The sequence below is a fragment of the Erythrolamprus reginae genome, chromosome 3 (genome assembly GCF_031021105.1).
Source record: "Erythrolamprus reginae isolate rEryReg1 chromosome 3, rEryReg1.hap1, whole genome shotgun sequence".
Classification (NCBI taxonomy): Eukaryota; Metazoa; Chordata; class Lepidosauria; order Squamata; family Dipsadidae; genus Erythrolamprus; species Erythrolamprus reginae.
The window spans coordinates 57,834,600-57,856,311 of NC_091952.1; the positions used below are offsets into that span (position 1 = coordinate 57,834,600).

The 21,712-nt window shown below is 41.0% G+C and overlaps 1 protein-coding gene across 1 annotated transcript in view; it reads left to right on the forward strand.

Annotated features, from left to right (window-relative positions):
* Nucleotides 1–725: 725 nt before the first annotated feature.
* NFASC (neurofascin) overlaps nucleotides 726–21,712 on the forward strand; it is a 202,484-nt gene continuing 181,497 nt past the window's right edge. Inside the window, exon 1 of the mRNA XM_070745479.1 lies at nucleotides 726–915. The gene's annotated coding sequence lies outside the window, so the exon portion shown is untranslated. The remainder of the gene's footprint in view (nucleotides 916–21,712) is intronic.

The window sequence follows — 21,712 nt, forward strand, 5'->3', positions numbered from 1 at the left end:
GATAGATAGAAAAAACATGTGATAGATAGTCTTCGGAGAGGGGCGGCATACAAATCTAATAAATAATAATAATAATAATAATAATAATAATAATAATAATAATAATAATATATGTGATAGATAGATCGATAGTTTATAAGGTATAGGTATAAACATAAACATAGTTTATGTTTATACCTATACATGCTATCTTGTACATTTTTTACAAACAAATAAATAAATAAAATAAAAAGTGTGAAGTAAAAGCAACCTTTCTCTCTCTCTCTCTCTGTTGGCTCATAAATACACCGGGTGATTTATTCACCTGATATGGAAAGAGAGGTCGTTCCGGCTCGTTTCTGTGCCTCTTTATTACACCAGCCGCATTAATGACTTTCCCCAATTAATCTTGCTTGTCTCTCGGGTGATGCACTGCCTCGACCGTTCCTTTCTCTCTTTTTTCCCTTTCTTTCTTTTTTTTAAAATAAGCACTCTTCCGTTATCGATCGCCAGGCCACTCTTTTAATTCCTCCAGATGGGAGGAGGAGGAGGAAGAAGAAAAGTGAGCAAGAAAGACCCTCACGTGGCACCGAGTTGAATGGGGAAAGCGGCGCTGGCGCACTCCAAGCCACTCGGCCGCGCGCCCCCTCAGAATTTGCTCTTCGGCGGGCGCGCGCGCGGTCCCTGGGCCGCGCGCTCCCGCTCGTCTCTGCCCTAATGCGGGAGTCTGGGAAGGAAGGCACCGCAGAGAGGATGGGAGCTGTTCGGTGAGGCGGCGGGGGCGGTGCGGCGGGGGCAACGAAGTCCCGGAGCTCGGCGGCTGGTTCGGATCGGGAACTAGGATATTTGGGAGGCGGGCGGGCGCCAAAACCTCGCACCGGCCTTCCAGACAAGAAAGGAAGCAGGGAACGACGGCGGCAGCGGTTTGCCGGGCAGGTAAGGCAAGGATGCTTGCACGGAAGGGCAGCCTCAAGACGGGCAGGCAGAAGAAGAAAGACCTTTTTGGACACCTGGCTGTGGCCCAGTCGGGCAGCGGGAGAAAAGAGCGGCGGTTGGGGGGTTCGCATCGTTGTGGCAGACCGGGGAGGTGTTTCCCATCCCAGCCACCAACGTCCCCGCGCTTCAGACCCGAGTCCGCTGGCTCTTTTCCTTGTCCCGGATGCCAATCCCGCCGCCATCCCTTTGGCCTCCGCTGCAGCCTCCTGTCATCATGAATGAGGACCGCAAGCGGCTGCCCCCCCCCCCCCATGATGAATCTCCTTTGCTCTTTCTCCAAGCGAGACGTGGAAGAGTTTGCTTTTGGAGGGGATGGAAGGTTGGGGACCGAGGGGTGGGGGAACTGGGGGGGAGGTGGAATTGGAGTTGCAGTTTTAGGGTGGTGACTGGATCCGGAGCATCAGTGTCACTGGGGATTAGAGAGCTTTGCACTGTCCTTTTATAGAATCCGGCCTGTTTTTCATCCTTGGTTGATGGGGATTGATGGAAGCCGCGGGATTGCTTTTGGGAAGGAAAGCTTGTCTCCAGACCTTGCCTTTAGTCTTGGGAAAGTTCTCTCTGTGTGGTTCAGTTTCCCAACAGTTTCAAATTTTTCAGCAATAATTTTGGCTGATATTTGGAAGGCCTGGAGCCCATAGTTCCCTCTCTCCCTCTCTCTCTCTCTCTCTCTCTCTCTCATTTCTTAAACCCCCTCCCTCCCCCCCTTTTCCTTGTGCTGAAAAGACCTTTTAGGTGCAGGAGTAGATAACCATCTACCCAGGATTCAGCTGCTGTGAATGGGCATGTTCTACGTTTTAATTCTCTTTTTATGTACATGTGTGTGTTTTCAAATGAGATGTGAGAAAGGACTGAGGTTAGCAGGATTAAAGTAAATTGATAGATCTTGAATTTGAAACTTGGCCCCGACTCAAAACACAGAAAAGGAAGTAGCAAGGATAGTCTCCTAAAGCAACCTCCTTCCTTCCTTCCTTCCTTCCTTCCTTCCTTCCTTCCTTCCTTTCTTTCTTTCTTTCTTTCTCTCTTTGTGTGTGTGTGTGTGTGTGTGTGTGTGTGTGTGTGTGTGTGTCCTTTGTATCCACTGGAATCTGGTGTGATAAAACGAATATCTCAATTTTTCTGGCTGAGCAACCCTAAATTATCACTTCTAAAATTCTAGCCATAAATGGTCTCAGGGGAGTTATGAAAAATTGTTACGGGATGAGAGCCCAGGACATATTTCTGAGAAATTTAGTCTAAACAAGACATTTAGTTTAAACAAGATGCTGTTGAAACATTTTTTTTTCAAGTTAGTAGTGAGAAGGGGAATACATGTGACTATGTTAATTATGATTAGCTAGAATCAAAGCTATGTGATTAAAAAAATACAGTATATGATCTTTCCATATGCTAAGTCAGTTTAGGTAGGTATTGATCAAGGGGTGAAAATGCTGAATCATTTGTACTTTTCTGCTCCCAGAATGTCCTGTTCTTCGGTTCCATTAGAGTCATCAGGAAGTGAAAGATCTAATTGCCGCATGGTTGGTCTTTCTTTATGTCCAGCAGTGTTGCCTAGCTGAGAGGGTAGTGTTGGTTTCCTTTGGGTGTAAATAGCCTACTATCATAACATAGACTGGTGTTTTTTCAACCTCTGCCACTTTAAGATGGGTGGACTTCAACTGGCTCTGAAATTCTGGAGTTGAGGTCTATCCATCTTAAAGTGGCTGAGGTTAGGGGGACTACTTCCTCAAAATATGTCAGTAGAGCACAGGAAATGGGCCTTTTATTGTTAGCTGAAATGTGGTTGGGAAGTTGACAGCAATAAAAATAATTTTGGTGTTTTAACTGTGGAAAATGAAAAGAGTCTACGTACCTATCTGATACATACCCATCATGGCGTTAGTTATGTTACTGTATCCAGCAACTAATGACCAATTAGTGATACTATTTATAAAAAATGTGTGGCAAATTTTAATTAATATGGTTTTTTTTTAAAATAGCATTGATTTTGATGAGAGATAGTAAAATACACACTTACCTCTTAGACAAAAGTCAATTTAGTTCAACCTTTAGATACCCCTATAACTAGAAGAGTTAGATAAAACATTTACCGCAAGAAATGAAAAATCACATGTCTTGGTGGTTTGTTATTTTGAAAATTATGTATTTATACCTAATAACCTTGCCTTATCAACAACATGGGTACAAGAATGCACACATATGTGCCAATACTGATATTTACAAAAGCAGGACTAATATCACCTTGGCATCTTCAGAGATCGTAGGGCGGAAATATTAATATGAAAATGGAGGTTGGGAAAAGAAGAATCAACAGCATCTTTGAATTGTCCTTTGTTTTCTTACAGAGATTCAACAGTGCAAACTCAGTTATATTTGTGGTGTGCATCAAAAGTATATTTGCATACTTGTACATGGTCATAGCCCAAGGTTCGACAAACCCAGGCGCCTGGTCGCCAGTGGCGCCTAGAAAATGTTGTCTGGCGCCTAGAAAATGTTGCCTGCTGTACTGTATGTGTATACAGCAGTGTTTTTCAACCGGTGTGCCGCGAGACATGGCCAGGTGTGCCGCGAGGTGGCTCCTGCAAGTGGGAGCTCCAGGGCTGAGGCTTCAGCCCTGGAGCTCCCACTTGCAGAAGCCGCCCCCCGGCTATTGCCCGCCGCCGCTACCCGCACACCCCAAAATACCCCCCTGCGTGCCCTTTTCCATGGGTGTGCAGTTCCCATTCCCCTGCCTGCCTGGGGGGGGGCGGGGAGGCGCCGGCAGAAGAAGGCGCTGCCCCTGCCCACCCGATCCGCTCCCTCTCCTCCTCTTCCGCTGAAAGAAACGCGCGGAAGCTGCCTGCTTGAGCCTGGCGTTGCTCCATCCCGCTTCTTCCTGCTTGTCATCCTCCGTTGCCAGGAAAGCCGGGTTTGTTTTCCGTGAAAGCAGCGCGCCTTTTAACACGCTGCTTTCCTGCACCAGCGACGTTTGGCTGCCGGGGGGGCGGGGAGGAGAAAATCCTCCCCCCCCCAGGAGCAGCAAAAGCCTAAGCGGCGGGGTGCACCGTTTGCCTTCCGGCTCAGTCGCAGAGGCTTTTGCTGCTTGTGGAGGGGGGGGGGGGTTTGGCGGTGCCGATGCCAAATGCTTTCCCTCCGTGGTGGGGGGTGCAGGGCAGGCGCAGTCAGCCCCAGGAGACAAAGATGGAATGAGAGAAAGGAAAGAGAGAGAAAGGGAGGGAGAGAAAGAAAAAGTGAGAGATAGAAAGGATAGAGAGAAAGGGAATGAGAGAAAGGAAAGAGAGAGAAAGAGAGGGGGAGAAGGAAAGAGTGAGAGATAGAAAGGATAGAGAGAAAGAGGGAATGGAAAGAGAGAGAAAGGGAGGGAGAGAAGGAAAGAGTGAGAGATAGAAAGGATAGAGAGAAAGAGGGAATGAGAGAAAGGAAAGAGAGAGAGAGAGAGAAAATAAGAGAGAGAGCAACAGAGAGAGAAAGAACAAGAGAGAGAAAGCATGAGAGAGAGAAAGAACAAGAGAGAGAGAGAGAAAATAAGAGAACAAGAGAGAGAAAAAGATAGCAAGAGAGAGAGAAAGCAAGACAGATAGGGAGAGGAAAGGAGAGTGAGAGAAATGAGAACAAAAAGGGGAGAAAAAAGGAGAAATGATAAAATGATTGAGGCAGAGAATGAGAGGAGAGAGAAACAAAAGAGAGAGAGAGAGAGGTGATTCTTGAAGCATATGGTAAAAAGCATCCAAATAATAAGAAACCCCCCCCCCAGCCCACACCTGTTTTTGAAAAGGATAAAAGAGAAAAAAAAACCAGCCCTCAACTGGTTTTGGAAATGGTTGGAGTGTGTATACATACACACACATAAGGGGGGGAGAGAGACAGGGATGGAAAAAGAGGAGAAGTGAGAGGGAGAAGGAATGAGGGAAAAAGGGAGGAAGAGAGAGAAATGAGAAACATGAGAGAGAAAAGGGGGAAAGACAGGAGAAGTACCCATAAATGAGACAGTGGTATAAATTTCAGGAGGGATGATTGATGATTGACTGTATTTATAAGGGGATGTTACATGGGATTGTATATATGAGGGGGTTATTTATGTATGTATGTATGTATGTATGTATGTATGTATGTATGTATGTATGTATGTATGTATTATTTATTTATTTATTTATTTATTTATTTATTTATTAGATTTGTGTCATTTTGGTTGGTGGTGTGCCCCAGGATTTTGTAAATATAAAAAGTGTGCCGCGGCTCAAAAAAGGTTGAAAATCACTGGTATACAGTATATTTTTCCCGCCTTGTGTTTACGCCCAGAAATGGTACATCTTGGCTTCCGTAGCTCCGCCCATCAACCTCGGAACGAGCTGCTTTCCCAGCGTCCCCTGCGCTTGCGTGCGTCTCTCCCTCCCCCCCTTGCCTCCATTCCGCCTCCTACTCGAACCCCTTCACTCCCCCCCACCGCACACAGACGCTCCGATCTTGGCCGCTCACCCGCCTTCGGAGAGAAGCGGAAGCCCCTCCCCTCCCGGCGTGAGGTTTTGTTCATTCCTCCTCCGGCCGCGTGCGCGGTGACTTCCGACCAGTAACCCCTCCTCCCCCCTCCCCCCCTCACCCGCGTCCCCGGCCCGGTCTCCCTTTCCTTCTTCTCTGTTTCGGTTTCTGACTAACGGTCTCCCCTCGGATCCCGACGGGAGTACAGCAGAGCCGGCTCGGCGGAGCCAGGCCTGCGCCGGGGGGGAGGGGGTGAAAGCGATGTCAGGTGGAGACTCGGCAAAAAACCAAGTTTGCTTAAAAAAAATTCTGGCTCCTAAATTTTTTGGCTGGCTCCTAGATTCTGAACAACTTTGTCGACCCCTGTCATAGCCAATATTAGTGCCATGAAATTGGTTGTCGGAGTTGCCTGATACTAAGACACTATCAGAAGATGCAGCCCTTTATTGTCAAAATATTTTTTTCCAGCTCAAATTTAAACCTCTTGCCTTATAGTTATTTGGTGACTAACTAAAAGTTTTCAAATTTCTTGCTGTTGGACCACAGAGCACTTACTGTATATTAATATAACAGGGCCTTTTTAATTGATATTGAAAGAGATTTTGAAGAGAAAGCTGACACTGAATGAATGGTGTGCAGAGCTAACATTGTGCTTAGTAAGATGATATTATTTCTTCTGTATAGTTTGAATAGATATGATTTCCCTCCCTCATCTCTACCTCAGGATAAGACTGTAGTATTCAGGAAAACAGGAGAAAAAGCACGGAACAAACCCCACTCTCATTCCCAAGGGTGATGTAACCTATTTGGGTAAGAGAACTTTTGCAAACAAATAACCAAACTCAGAGAGTATCAAGGGCTCCATAGTTCAGATCTGAGCTACATCTGTTATTTTCTATTAAAACGGGGGCAAATACTTTTTGTGATATTGTCTTGAACAATTGGGGAGAGAGCAGCAATTTCCTAGGACAATTGGGCACATCGCTAGAGAAAAAAAATAGATTTAGAAATCTTGATTGAAAAGCTGGTGACTTAATTAATTCATCATATATCCATTAGAGAGATTAACTGATTGCAAGAGGTAAGGATTCCCAGTAAATCGTAAACACTGGGAATTAGGGTCACATAATCTGGAAACTGGGTAACTCTGGATAGAATTTCAGTCACTTGAAGGAGCATGTATGCAGCCTTTGTGTACTTTGGCACACTTAATTATCTCTGCTTGGTTCAGACACTATGACTCTTCATGGAGCAAGACCTTGGAGCATGGGCACAGTGAGTGATCTATCCTGTGATAATCTCCCACTTAAATTACTACAGTGCACTATATGGATAGAAGTTTGGTGGTTAAGACATGAAACTAGGAACCAAGAGACTAAATTCTAATCCTGACTTAGGCACAAAATCATTCTGGGTAACTTGAGCCAGTCACTCTTTCTCAGCTCTAGGAAGAAGACAAATGATTTCCAAAAATTTTGCAAAGCATTTACCGGGGGACAATAGGTACTTGTAGGCACAGAATATAGTCTATAAACACCTTTGATAAAAATTCAAAAATAATAGTTACTTTATATGGAACAGCTTTATGATATCTGTCCTTAAATGTTCTTTCAGTCCTCAGCTAGATGGCTAAATGTTAATAATAACATCTCTAGGTTTTATTAATTGTGTTTTAATGCTGTTCTGTTCGCATTGACTATACTGTATACTTGTTCTGTTCCCGGGTCTATTTGACCCGGACTAAAAAAATGTTGATTTTAGCTATTGTATTTTTTTAATACCTATTGCTTGGTATATTGTAGTATACCATGCTTGATCATAAACAAATGAAAAATGAAATTAAAAAATAATGTTTATTTATTTATTTTGCTCAGAATATCCCTCCCCCTTGCCGGCTGTGTGCAATTATGTTCACTTTATATATAGATTAGGCTGCAAGTTCCAAATTTTGCATTGGTATGCTGTACTATAGTATACTATGCTTGATCATAAACAAATGAAAAATGAAATTAAAAATTAATGTTTATTTATTTATTTTACTCAGATAAGGCCCCCCCCCGGCTGTGTGCAATTATGTTTACTTTATATATAGATTAGGCTGCAAATTCCAAATTGCATCCTTGTTTTTAGAATAGATTTCTTGCATATGACTAATTGTTTGTTTATCATGTTCCTTTTCATATTCCACCTGAATAACAATCACAGGCTGCATCTGTATGTGTGTGATGGGGCCCTGAAACAGACCCTGTTCAAATCTGTACTCAATGTTCATCCATGCAATCAATATATTACAACAGGCATATATTGATTTATTGATTGCATGGATGATGTGATATGTGATATGTGATCATATCTGATATGATATGTGATCATATGTGATGTGATATGTGATCATATGATATGTGCAATGGCACATATTAATTTGCTTCATGGCACAGTAATCCAAAATGACTATACAATATGCACCCTGTTGAAAAATGAGATGAAATACACAGAAAAGTAAGTACATGATACCCAGACAACTAATTTTATGAAAGAAATCCATTGTACTATAAACAAGGATGTAATTTGGAACTTGCAGCCTGGTTTATATATAAAACGAACATAATTGCAAACAGCGGGGGGGAGGTGGCTTTTCTGAGCAAAATAAATAAATAAATAAACATTAATTTTTAATTTCATTTTTCATTTGTTTATGATCAAGCATAGTATACTATAGTATACCAATGCAATAGGTATTTTAAAATATTACAGTAGCTAAAATCAACCATTTTCTTAGTCCCGGTCAAATAGACCCGGGAATAGAACAAGTGTATAGTCATTGCGTCCAGCAAAAAGTAAGCAACCAAAAAAAAAAAATACTCATAGAAAGAACCCCTCAAATGAGCCAAAGTCATGTAATTTCACGTTTCAGATATGCAGGGAAATTTTTTTAGAGGGTCTCAAACTTCCTTTTGGGTCAAATAGACCAGAACAGAACAGCAGGGGTTAAAGCTTCATCCCTATAGCAACCGCTTGGACAAGTCCTCAATTTTCTTTGCAAATTTTTTGGAAATCGTTTTATCTTCTTCCTAAGGCTGCAAAGTAAATGACTGACTCAAGATTACGCAACTGGCTTTGTGGCCAAAATGAGTCTAGAGTTCACAGTCACCTGGTTTCTAGACTGACGCCTCACACCATATCAGACTGGCTCTTTACAGCCCTTAGTAGTTAAGATCCTGATATTTAAGAAAGCCCCTCTAAAAAAAAAATTATCCTATTAAAATTAACATGAAAACTACCCAATATCCCATAAATGGGAGACTCATCTTATATGAGGATACATGAGAAAGCCTTCTCCGTTGCTGCATCTGATTTTGAGGCCAAACAGTATTACAGGTACAGTATACAGTAGTATTTTATCTTTTGGCAGTAAGAAAGACATGGCTTCTTTCTCTTATAATTTATCACCTACCCTTTGGCCTAGAAATGTTTCCGTTGTTGTTACATTATGTTGTTACATAATACAAAAGTATTATGTATTTTACTTGGCATGATTGTTTTATCTCACTTTTTAGGGACTGTAATCTGCCTGTGTTCATCTGAATAATGGGCAGGCTCAAAATATTTTAAATAAACCAGTAAGTGATTCCTTCAATACAGTACTTGTTTAGCATGATGTTTAGGATTGGGAATTTAGTTTAATCTGTGATGTACTGTATAGTCATGTAGCTAGCAATTTGTGGGCATGTATTTTGTTGTCGTTGTTGTTCAGAACACAAAATAGTATTACACACAACACAAGAATCAGACTATATGGATCTTCTTCAAACTGGTATTCACCAAAAGTTGTTTCCCAAAAATCTGGAGGTCACAGGGCCGGGGGAGACCAGTCTGAAACATCTAAAAGTAAATGTTGAGAATCTATATCAGAATTCAAGATAGCTGATTTGTTTATTTGGTGTCTTTGATAAGGATAAAAAGGATGGTACTAATAATAACAAGTAAGATTGTCCTGATAAGATATGAAGCAAAAGATCTACTTTTATTTATCTTAAGGCTCTTTTTTTGTTAGGAAATGGAATTATGTTGTCCTATATTAAGTAAAGTAATTGCAATATGTAGTGTTCCATTATAACAAAATATAGGGTAACCTCTTTTCTTCCTTTGATCTGCAAGACTTGGGGAACTGGAACATTTGTTTAAATAGAAATTCACCTTCTTAGATGTACTAATATAGATGAAGACTTTAGGGAACACATGAAATGCATTTTCATACTTGTTTTTTTGTACTGTACCTGAAGTTGTGTGCCTAAATTATTTGTGACACCTTGTGCATCTTTTATACTGTTTAGCATTTCTAAACATTCAACTAGCCTTTCAATTTTGTAACAAAACCTTTTCTGAGTATTTCCTTGAATCTTGTAGAGCAACTCAATGGGATGCATGTTTTCTATATACAAAAGTTCTGATTAGCATTGCCTGTATTTTGTAGCTTCTTATGGGAAAGATTTCTGACTGAAATCTTGTTAGCTTCTTAAATAACCTTAACTTTTTAAAGCTTTAATTTAACATTATCATAAAGATGGACACTTTGTGAACTGCATGTGATTTTTTTCTAAGCTTCTTAAAATAATCTTAACTTTTTTCCTAGCTTTAATTTAATATAATAATAAATATAGACATGTGAACTGCCTGTAATTTGCTCAGAGCAACTTCACTGCAGAAATTCAGACACAAGCCACTAAACTGTGGCATTATTTCATACAGAAAATGTAATTAAATTGCCCTGCTAAGTTTCTAATGGGCTTAATGAATCTAGAAATATAAACAAAACATAGAAAGAAGGGGAGACAGTTCAAGTTGTTGCTTTTCTTGCCTAGGTACTATGTCCTAATGCCTGAGTATTGCCCCCTACAGCCCTGAGTACTGTCCCTTACAACCCAACCAAATAGAAGAATAAACAATAACAACTACAGCAACATAACATACCAAAAGTTGTCCATCCCTGAACTATACCAAGACAGTTCTGGAAATCATGAAAAGAGGCAAAAGGCACGGGCACAAGAATTCTTACAATTTGGTTAGCTACTGAATCCACTTCCAAGAAGAGAATGCAAGGAAATTAGGCTAATAATTCACTTTATGCCTTGCTGGATAATAAATTGGAAACAGCTAGAACCGGCTTCTATCTATAAAGCTTCATGCAAGATTTTAAAAAAAACCTCCTTCCCTTGCTGTTTCTTTTTCTTTTTTAACTTCCATTCAATCATGTCTGATTCTTAGAGACTATATGAACAAGTCCCTGCAATTTTCTTAGCAAGGTTTTTTAGCAAATAGTTTGCCATTGCCTCTTTCCTAAGGCTGAAAGCAAGTGACTGGCCCAAGGTCACCCAACTGGCTTTGTGATTAAGGAAGATGTCCCAGTAATGCCTGATACCTTATCCAGACACCAAACATGGTTTAGAGTATTACTCCATTATATGGAAGAAATTTGGGAAAGAAGAAATTTTTGTACCGTTTACTTAGCACTAAGTAGGAAAATTTGTGCTCCATGAGTCCTTTTCAAAGTCCAGAAAACTTTTGATTAGGAGGTTTTACAGGTAAAATGATATCTCACATCATTTGCTTGAACATTAACAACAGCCCACATAGAGAAGGCAAATGATTTTTACAGGATTTATAGATTTTGTCTCTTCTTTTGTAAAGTAAAAAAAAAAATCCTTTGTGGAATAACCAAGAAAAATTCCCAGACAATATCCTCTGTTGGCTTTTATTACTTTTAAAACAGTTTTAAAACTTTAATAAAAACAATACTTTTTTAATTTGTTAAAACATTGGCAACATTCGTCTGCATCTGCATGGCTATGTTGCTGGGTCACAAGCTGGATGTCCTCTTCTGTGCCTGTGCCAAAGTTACATTTTTCTGGTGATCTTGATCTTCTTCTCTGTTTATTAAAGCATGAATTTACTCTAATACATTTTTGAACCCTGTTCTTTTAGAGCAGGGTTTCTACTGAGATCTTTTTTAAAAAAACACATAATTATAGCCAGTGCTATAAGTAATTATATTTTAATATGTTGGTTTTAGAATTAAAATATGATTAGTTGTAGCACTGGAAATACTGTTGTACCAAATACTGGTTCTGGTGGCTAAAAATCTTTCCCTTATGCAGAATACCTGGTGTTGCCATTGCAGCCTGCCATCTTTTTCTTAAAGGTGAAAATGGACAGATTGGGAAGATCCAATTGCAGGACTTGGGTTTTAATTAAATATTTTCTCATCCATCTTTGCTTAACAGATCCCCTGCAGAGGATCTGTTCTTGACAGCAGCTAGGCAGCTGCAATGCTGAGATCATTGCCTGGGATCAATCTGAATGGCATTGTCTCTTACTCCGCCTGCCTGCCTGTCATTTCCACCTGTTCTCTTTTGTTATTTTTTTCTTCAAACTGGGTTAATCTCGATTTGTTCTGCTTTAGTGCATGAAGAGGGATTATGCACGTGAATATTGTTCTACAGTATTAGTATACAGTATGTTGTTTTTTTTTAAAAAAGGACAATAGCGTCTGTTGCATTTAGGTTCAATTCATAATATTTTATCTTCCTCTTTTCCTTGAAGGCAGTGCTTCTTTATCCAGCTGCCTTCTCAAGATCCTATTGGTTATTAGAAAAAGGCATTCAGTATAAACTGTAAGGATGTGAAAATGACAAAACATGTGTTGAGGCACCACAACTGAATCCCTAACATTTTGTATTTTCATCCCAATGCTTGACATAAGAATATGAGTTGCATGCTTTGTGTCTCTACACATATAAGAAGCATGGTTTTGCAATGGTTAGAATGCAATGTTTCTGGCTGACTCTGCTCACCGCCAAGAGTTCGATCCTGACAGATTTAAAGTTGACTCAGCCTTCCATCCCTTCGAGGTCTTTAAATATGGATCCAGATTGTTGGGCGCAATATGCTAATTTTGTGAACCACTTAGAGAGACCTGTAATCTATGAATCAATATATAAGTCTAAGTGTTACTGCTATTGTTATCATTCAGCCCCTTGCTTTGTCTTGGACATATATACTAGTATTGGATTTGATTAAATCCCGCTGCCTTGAAAAGTATGGAAGCCTTTCAGATCTTCCATGCATTTATATTATTTAAAATTCATTGTTTTTCTTGATATATATTTCAACATTTTCCCGGGATAGCTCATCAAAATGTCAAAGTATAGAAAAAAAATAAAATAAAAGCAAGGATATTTTTAAAAACACAGGGTTAAAACAGCTAAAGTACATTTTCACAAAACGTTTGAGTTTGCTTTGTGTCTTTTAGATAATTGTACAAGCTAGAACAGTGATGACAAACCTTTTTTCCCGTGGGTGCCAAAAATGTGTGCGTGCACGCTATTGCGTGTGCGCAAGTAGCCACACCCATAATCCAATGCCTGGGGAGGGTGAAAACGGCCTCACCCTCCCCTTGGAGGCCAGAAATGGCCTGTTTCCAACTTCTGGTGAGCCCGGTAGGCGCTTTTTTCATCCTACCCAGGCTCTAGAGGCTTCCCTAGAGCCTGGAGAGGGCAAAATGCCCTTCCCCATTCCCCCAGAGGCTCTCTGTAAGCCGAAAATGCTCTCCCATAGCCTCCGTGTGAGCTGAAAATCAACTGGCCGGCATGCCCATGCCTGTTGGAGCTGAGCTAGGGCAATGACTTAGGTGCCAGCAAGTTTGTTTGTTTGTTTGTTTGTTTGTTTGTTTGTTTATTCATTCATTCATTCATTCATTCATTTATTTATTGGATTTGTATGCCGCCCCTCTCCGCTGACTCGGGGCGGCTAACAACAATGATAAAAACAGCATGTAGAAATCCAATTAATAAAACAACTAAAAACCCTTATAATAAAACCAAACATACACACAAACATACCATGCATAACTTGTAATGGCCTAGGGGGAAGGAATATCTTAACTCCCCCATGCCTGGCGGCATAAATGAGTCTTGAGTAGTTTATGAAAAACAGGGAGGGTGGGGGCATTTCTAATCTCTGGGGGGAGTTCGCCATCATTGGGCTAGAAGTTCTGGAATAAGATAGATGGTAGTTCCTCATAGTTCTTTTACCTTTCTTACTATCATTCCTAGGATGGTGGTTTCATCATCTTAAAGAGGGATTTGACTTTAGGTTGCATTGGATGAAAAAGAGTAAATAAAATTTGGGGGTGTATTGATAGGCAGTGACTGACTAAACAAATGATAACAAAATGATAATTTGAATATCACAGGATAGAGAGAGGGGTAGCATATAAATTCAAATGTTTGTTTGTTTGTTTAGAGTCTTTGGGGGGGGGTTTCCTTCAAATGTTAGGGTAGATTAAACAAAACCGTGATTCCACAATCTTTAATTGTGAATCTACAATATTTATGTTGAAAATAAAATAAATAGGATTGAGGAAAAATTGACACTTTTTAGAATGATGAACTGAGGTAATAATAGGGATTGGTTTTGTCCTGAGGTCTCTTGTTGCCTGCACACTTGACAAAATAGACTCATATAGGTTTTGTCCTCAGTACTATGTTTCTGTACATTCATGTCTACATGGCTTAGGTAACATCTTATATGAAGCAGCTGCCAAATATATCTTCATTGAAAACTGTAGCCTTCATGCTTCTTTATCTTCAGTCTCCTTTGTCATAATTTCTGCCTGGATTTTCTCTGACTTGTTAATGTACATTTGCTCTTGTTTTAATATCTTACATTGACCTTAAAGGTAAGAGATCAACTTACTATATTTTCTTTTATGTACACTGAGAGCATATGCACCAAGACAGATTCCTTGTGTGTCCAATCACACTTGGCCAATAAAGAATTCTATTCAATTCTATACCTTGTAAGTACATAAAACTATGTACAGTGGTACCTCAAGATATGAACCCCTCGTCTTACGAACAACTCGAGATACGAACCCGGGGTTCAGAAAAAAATTGCCTCTTCTTACGAACTTTTTTCGTGTTACGAACGCCAAACCCGAACTTCCAGGTTCGGTGTTCGGGAGGCTGCTGGGAAGCCCCCGGCTGTTTTAAAAGGTCACAGCTGGGCTGGGGGGCTTCCCAGCAGCCTCCTGAACGCCGAACCCGGAAGTTAGACAAAAGTTCGGGGTTCGGGAGGCTGCTGGGAAGCCCCCCAGCTCGGCTGTGACCTTTTAAAACAGCTGGGCGGCTTTCCAGCAGCCTCCCAAAGCCGAACGCCAAACCTGAACTTCTGCGTTCGGCGTTCAGAGGCTGCTGGGAAGCCCTGCCGCCCGGCTGTCACCTTTTAAAACAGCCTGGGGGCTTCTCGGCGGCCTCCCGAACGCCGAACCCGTAAGTTCAGCTTTGGCGTTCGGCGTTCGGGAGGTCGCTGAGAAGCCCCCAGGCTGTTTTAAAAGGTGACAGCCGGGCGGCAGCGGTTTTTTGTGGGGGGGTTTTTTGGTTGCACGGATTAATTGACTTTACATTGTTTCCTATGGGAAACAATGTTTTGTCTTACGAACCTTTCGTCTTACGAATCTCCCCCTGGAACCAATTAGGTTCGTAAGACGAGGTATGACTGTATTTGGTTGCCTATCTAAGCTACTGGTGTTTCTATGTAATGAAGGAGAAAGTGAGGTATTTAGGACTAGGTCTATGGATGGCATGAGGTACTTAATTGTAATTATTGCCATTTTTTCTACTTTTATCCATAAGATTCTTCTTTCGGCGTACTGTTTATGTTGTATCAAGTGCAGAAATTGGATGAAAATCTTATGTGTTCCTATTTGAGATCAACCTGTGAAGAGTTCATAATTACAACACTACAAAATAGATTTTGTATAATAGAAAACATTTTCAGCAATGTTCTTTGTGAAAGATAAATCAGGAGAATAATATATTAGACTTTTTTATTCTGTAGTCAGAGAAAGCAGCAGAAACTCAAACATTTCATGTGGAAATTTATTCTCAGCAGGCATATTTATCATAAAACAGAAATTTGATATAGATTTCTGAATATCACTCTACTGTACAGATCCTAAACTGCCTCAGCAACATAACAAACATTTGAATTATCTGATGTATAGAGAATGTGGATCTGCATCTACTGAAGAATTGGGTCTAGTTAATGTCACACTTTCTATATCTAGGTAACCAAAGCCAAACTAATATTTCTACATAAATGGCAATACAATTCAATATTAAGAGATGGAAACTGTGACTCCATTCATTAACCTTAACTTAACCAAATTATTAAATGAATCTGCATTGACTTTCTGTGTTTTCATAACACAATATATTGACGTATAAATTAATTAATGGCACTGATGACACTATTTTTTCTGCCACAGAAAACAAATTCAAGTTAAAACTAATTAAGATTCCAATGTAGTATAAATGCAGCTGCCAGGTTCTCAACTGACCTGGTTAAAAGTATTGTGTAAACAAAGACCATTTAGTTTTTATACAGTATTGATTAGAATTTACCTGAGCGAATGTTGTTGAATAAGGGAATTTTGAAGTACTTCATATTTATACAATCTGTAATGTAGTTAAGCAGGTGAGGAATTGTAGGGAGTTCTTTTTACTGTTAGTACTAAAAGATCATATTGCCCACAAGATTATATGCTGCAACGCCCTGCCTGCCAAAGACTACTTCAGTTTTAACCACAACAACACAAGAGCATGCAACAGATTCAAGCTTAATATTAACCGCTCCAAACTTGACTGTAAAAAATATGACTTTAGCAATCGAGTTGTCGAAGCATGGAACTCACTACCGGACTCCGTGGTATCATCCCTTAACCCCCAACACTTTACCCTTAGACTATCTACGTTGATCTCACCAGGTTCCTAAGAGGTCAGTAAGGGCACTAGAATGCCTTCCGTCCCCTGTCCTATAGCTTCTCCTATATCTCCTATATCTTCTCTTCTATCTCTTCTAACTTTTCTATCCCTTCTATCTCTTCTATCTTTCCTGCTATTCTCTCTAGTTATATTTTACTCCTATATTTTCTCTTCTATTATTTCTTTGATATATTCTATAACCTTCATTGTGTATTATTGTGTATTGGACAAAATAAATAAATAAATTAATTAATTAATTAATTAATTAATAATGAATAACAGAACTCAGCCAATAAGGGCTTAGCTAAAATTCTTCTCACAAAGACATGTTTATAGACGGCTGAATCTTGCAAGACCTCTTCAGAATTATAGTGTGTTGGAGTTTTTCATACCTTTGTTACCAATTAACAAGTGAGTTGGGGGAATGATGGCAATCATAATAGCACATTTTATGCCATACATGGGATGGTTGATGAAGTAAGAATCACTTCCAGAAAATGAAAACATAAACTAGGGATCTCTGGAGGATTAGAAGATTAAAAGGATTGTGTGATTGCAGAATGGGAAATCCTTGGTTCAACAGTAATACCTGTGAGAGAGATTTAGGATTCCTAGTGGACCACCACTTAAGTGAGATAGCAGAATGCTGCAGCTACCAAAAAAGCCACTGCAATCTTAGGTTGCATCAACAGAGAGATAGCATCAAGAAAAGGACAAGTGATAGTACCATTCTATATTGTACTAGTAAGGCCACACTTGGAATATTGCCCCCAATTCTGTTCACCTAGATACAAAAAGATGCCGATACCTTAGAACAGTGATTTTCAACCTTTTTTGAGCCGCGGCACACTTTTTACATTTACAAAATCCTGGGGCACACCACCAACCAAAATGACACAAATCTAATAAATAAATAAATAAATAAATACATACATACATACATACATACATACATACATACATACATACATACATACATACATAAATAAATAACCCCCTCATATATATAATCCCATGTAACATCCCCTTATAAATACAGTCAATCATCCATCATCCCTCCTGAAATTTATACCGCTGTCTCATTTATGGGTACTTCTCCTGTCTTTCCCCCTTTTCTCTCTCATGTTTCTCATTTCTCTCTCTTCCTCCCTTTTTCCCTCATTCCTTCTCCCTTTCACTTCTCCTCTTTTTCCATCCCTGTCTCTCTCCCCCCCTTATGTGTGTGTATGTATACACACTCCAACCATTTCCAAAACCAGGTGAGGGCTGGGGTTTAATTCTCTTTTATTCTTTTCAAAAACAGGTGAGGGCTGGGGGGGTTTTCTTATTATTTGGGTGCTTTTTACCATATGCTTCAAGAATCACCCCTCTCTCTCTCTTTTGTTTCTCTCTCCTCTCATTCTCTGCCTCAATCATTTTCTCATTTCTCCTCCCCTTTTTGTTCTCATTTCTCTCTCTCTCTCCTTTCCTCTTCCTGTCTCTCTTGCTATCTTTTTTTCTCTCTCTCTCTTGCTTTCTTTCAGTATCTCTTGCTATCTCTTTTTCTCTCTTGCTTTTCTTCTCTCGTGCTTTTTCTTGTTCTTTCTCTCTCTCTGTTGCTCTCTCATTCTCTTATTTTCTCTCTCTCTTTTCTTTCTCTCTCTCTTAGTCTCTCTCTCTCTTGTTCTCTCTTATTTTCTTTCTCTCTCTTTCATGCTTTCTCTCTCTTGTTCTTTCTCACTCTCTCTCTCGTTCTCTCTCTTCCTTTCTTCTCTGTGGAGGCCAGCGAAGGTTTCCCTTAGTTTGAATGTTCCGAGCAAGCAGCCCCTTTACTGACAGCCCGGGATGGGACTGTGAGAGGGGTGGGCGTTCCCACAGCGCTTGGAGCAGCTAGCGGCCGGATCGCCAGCGCCGCTGCAGCCACCGCTGTGGAAGAAGCCGCACCCCAAAAAAGCCGGAGAGAAGGAAGGATCGGGCGGGCGGGGACAGCCACAAGTGGAAGCCTCAGCCCTGGAGCCCCCTCGCGCCCATGGCTTCTCGTCGATGTCTCTGCCTGCCCGATCCGCTGGAGTGCTAATAGCAGCGGCAGGCAGGAGCCCCCCCTATTCCCGCCGCCGCCACCGCTATTAGCACTCCCGCGGATCGGGCAGGCAGAGGCATCAATGAGAAGCCATGGGTGCGAGGGGGCTCCAAGGCTGAGGCTTCCACTTGCAGCCCCCCCCGCTATTCCCGCCGCCGCCGCTATTAGCACTCCCGATGCCATTGCCACCGTGGGGAGGCAGGGGCAGCTGCGGCTCCCTTTACTCCTACTGCCGCACCTCCCTGCCCCTGCCTCCCCACAGTGCCTCCGGCCAAATGCGCCTCTGGCTTCTCCGCCCTGCCCCATTGCCCGCCCACTCTCCTCCGCCGCCGCCTCCTGCCTTGGGGCGAGGAGTCCGGGACTGTGTGGCTTTGCGCCATGAAGAGAAAACGGCAGCAGGGAAAAGTCAGCCGTTTTCTCTTCATGGCGCAAAGCCACACAGTCCCGGACTCCCGGCCAAACGCGCCCCTGGCTTCTCCCCCCTGCCCCATTGCCCCCCCGATCCGCCCACTCTCCTCCGCCGCCTCTCGCCGCGGCACACCTGACGGTGTGTCGCGGCACACCAGTGTGCCGCGGCACACCGGTTGGGAAACGCTGCCTTAGAAGAAGTGCAGAATTGGCCTTCTCCAGGTCCTGTTGACGAAACAATGTCATCTGGCGGGACCCAGGGGAAGAGCCTTCTCTGTGGTGGCCCCGAACCTCTGGAATCAACTCCCTCTGGAGATTAGGATTGCCCCCACCCTCTTTGCCTTTTGCAAACCCCTTAAAACCCACCTCTGTTGTCAGGCATGGGGGAACTGAGATATTCTCAATTGATTCCCCTGGACCATTTCCATTTTATGTATGGTTTGTATGAGATGTATGATTGTTTTTATATTAAGGGTTTTAAATTGTTCTAATAATTGGATTTGTAATGTTTTGTTGTTGTGAGCTGCTCCGAGTCTGCGGAGGGGCGGCATACAAATCTAATAAATAATTGTTCTGCCTGGCTCTATGGTAAGAGTCTCCTGAAAATTCAAGGGTACAAATTTCAGACACACATGCTTGAAAGTTCAAAAACAATGTTCTTTATCACAAAAATTCAAAAGAAACAAATTACCCTTTTTGTATTGCAAAGAGCACTCGTCCCCAAACAACCTGGTAGTCTGTACAATCCCCTTAATCAGTCTTTAAGTACTTAGCTAGCAGCTGTGAAGAACCGTCACAGCCCTTCTTCTTCCACGAAGTGAAACACACACACACTTTGCTTGGCTTTGGTTTCAAAGTTGTGAAAAAATCAACAAAGTCCGGAAACAGCAAGGCACAGTCCTGAAGAACAACAATCAGATAATCTTCCACAATTGCTGCTATTTATATCAGCAGCTCTAATTACTAGAGCCCCACCCAAACACAGGTGGCCTCTCTTATCTCCTGCAATATTTCTGCAATTTGTCTCTTCTATGCATAATTCTGCGCATGTGTGGGTCTAATACTTTCTCATCTGAATCAACCGAAGATAATGGAGATTGGCTTCCTGGGCTGTGTGCCAAGCCCCCCTCTTCCAAGTGACCCTCACCTTCTTCTTCGTCTGAGGAAACTGCACTACTTGCCTCTGTCGGCAATAAAAGAGGCCTATGACATGTTAATGTTTCCCCTGCATCCACCTCCACATTCCTTGGGGCAGGAGCTGGGCCAGAGCCAACCACAACAAATAATAATAATAAATAATAAAGAGTGCAGAACAGGAAGCAAGAAGATGATAAGGGGTGCACCTGCATACTTCAGTTGGTTTATCTTCCTCAAATTCTATTTGAGGCCCTCAGACTATAGTAATTTCTAAAACAACTTGAAGTGAGCAATTTCAAGTTTATATGGTAAGCACATCTATGAGACATTGAGAGCGATTATTGTATAACTTCCTGAAATTAAAAAGCAAGTGTTAAATATTATTTAAAAGGGAAAATGATAGTATATTATAGGTTAACTTCTTAATTTATTTTGAAAGAGAGATAAAACTATTGTTATTTTATATTGCAGCTTAGATATTTTAAAATGGAGATTGTCAGTGAGACCTTTGCATTCATTCTTCAACTGTGAAAATAAATAATATTTTATAATATCTCCTTTTCTTTTGTTCTTGTTTTGTGAACATGGGAAGAAAAACAGAAAGGTACATAGTATACAAGGAACAAATAAAGAAAGCAATGGTACATAAATATTAACTCTTTATTTCATATTTTTACAGCAGGATTGGAAAACCAAAGACTCAAATTGATAGCGATATTTATCATGCTCGGAGCTCAAACATATCATGTGTCACTTTGTTGCTCCTTCCTGCCCAACCATCCATAATTATAAAGTCATCTTGGACATTTTTATGCAGGCAATCTAATTAGAGATGTAAAGTCATGTCATTTAATATTCAGTGTATCATTTCTCTCTGATCTTATGTTGGCTCAATCAAACCAGCTCTTGTATCTATGACACATTTACTGATCCAAATGGAACTCAAGTGTAACCTGCAACTCAGTGCATTCTTATTTTTAAAAATCTCTCCTCCCTCTATCAGCATGCGCTGAAAATGACACCTTCTTAACAAAAGGCCTATACAATTTATTTAACCTTATTCAAAAAACAGGAATTTGAGAGTGATGATGAGCTTCCTCTGTAGATTGCAAAAAAACTTGCAAATTGACAGAGGAGGGAAGCCTGGTTTTACTTGAATGAAAAACATAAAGGGATGATTGTTGTTGGGGTTTTTTGATAGAATGTGATTTCCAGACTCTGTAGTGAATGGGAGTCTTAGAATTTTGCTTTTCAAAGAAAATAACTTTCTTTACCTTTCTCCAAAGCGACTCAGAGTCTTTTGAAAAGTGATCTGTAGTTTTTAAAAGATTCTACCACTTGTGATATTAGATATTTACTCATCCAGTCGCACTCAGACTGAGTCTTTTACAAAGATTCAAATACAGGTAGTCCTCGAGTTGAGCCCAAAATTTATGTTACTAAGTGAATCATTTGTTAAGTGAGTTTGCCCCCGTTTATGATTTTTTGTTGACAGAGTTGTTAAGTGAATCATTGCATTTGTTAGGTTAGTAAGACGGTCGTTAAGTGAATCTGGATTCCTCCAGATTTTCTGTATGCTGCCCCTCTCTGAAGACTCGGGGCGGCTCACAAAAAAATAAACAGTGTGCAAATCCAATTTAAGAACAATTTAAAGAACCCTTATAGTAAAATAATAACACAATACAATCAAGCCATACACAAACCTTGACAGTTGGGGCATATGTCAATTTCCCCATGCCTGGTGACCAAGGTGAGTTTTCAATGACTTACGAAAGACGAGGAGGGTGGGGGCTGTTCTAATCTCCGGGGGGAGTTGATTCCAGAGGGCCGGGGCCAC